This window comes from Oncorhynchus clarkii, chromosome 15, assembly GCF_045791955.1.
Source record: "Oncorhynchus clarkii lewisi isolate Uvic-CL-2024 chromosome 15, UVic_Ocla_1.0, whole genome shotgun sequence".
NCBI lineage: Eukaryota > Metazoa > Chordata > Actinopteri > Salmoniformes > Salmonidae > Oncorhynchus > Oncorhynchus clarkii.
Genome location: NC_092161.1, coordinates 17205843 through 17207195, shown reverse-complemented (window position 1 = coordinate 17207195; position 1353 = coordinate 17205843).

Below are 1353 nucleotides of genomic sequence, written 5' to 3'. Positions count from 1 at the left end.
CCTCCTGTGTGCTACCTATATCCCCCCACTAGAATCCCCATATTTTAATGAAGACAGCTTCTCCATCCTGGAGGGGGAAATCAATAATTTCCAGGCCCAGGGACATGTACTAGTCTGTGGCGACCTAAATGCCAGAACCGGACAAGAACCTGACACCCTCAGCACACAGGGGGACAAACACCTGCCTGGAGGTGACAGCATTCCCTCCCACATATGCCCCCCTAGGCACAACTATGACAACATAACCAACAAAAACGGGTCACAACTCCTGCAGCTCTGTCGCACGCTGGGTATGTACATAGTCAACGGTAGGCTTCGAGGGGACTCCTATGGTAGGTACACCTATAGCTCATCTCTTGGCAGTAGTACTGTAGACTACTTTATCACTGACCTCAACCCAGAGTCTCTCAGAGCGTTCACAGTCAGCCCACTGACACCCCTATCAGACCACAGCAAAATCACAGTCTACTTAAACAGAGCAATAATCAATCATGAGGCATCAAAGCCAAAGGAACTGAGTAACATTAAGAAATGCTATAGATGGAAGGAATGCAGTTTGGAAACCTACCAAAAAACAATTAGGCAACAACAAATTCAATCCCTTTTAGACAATTTCCTGGGTAAAACGTTCCGCTGTAATAGTGAAGGTGTAAACTTGGCAGTAGAAAATCTTAACAGTATATTTGACCTCTCAGCTTCCCTATCAAATCTAAAAATCTCAAATAGAAAACCGAAGAAAATTAACAATAATGACAAATGGTTTGATGAAGAATGCAAAAATCTAAGAAAGAAATTGAGAAACCTGTCCAACCAAAAACATAGAGACCCGGAAAACCTGAGTCTACGCCTTCACTATGGTGAATCACTAAAACAATACAGAAATACACTACGGAAAAAGAAGGAACAGCATGTCAGAAATCAGCTCAATGCAATTGAAGAATCCATAGACTCTAACCACTATTGGGAAAATTGGAAAACACTAAACAAACAACAACAAGAAGAATTATCTATCCAAAATGGAGATGTATGGGTAAACCACTTCTCCAATCTTTTTGGCTCTATAACAAAGAATAAAGAGCAAAAACATATACATGATCAAATACAGATCTTAGAATCATCTATTAAAGACTACCAGAACCCACTGGATTCTCCAATTACATTGAATGAGTTACAGGACAAAATAAAAACCCTCCAACCCAAAAAGGCATGTGGTGTTGATGGTATCCTCAATGAAATGATCAAATATACAGACAACAAATTCCAATTGGCTATACTAAAACTCTTTAACATCATACTTAGCTCTGGCATCTTCCCCAATATTTGGAACCAAGGACTGATCACCCCAATCCACAA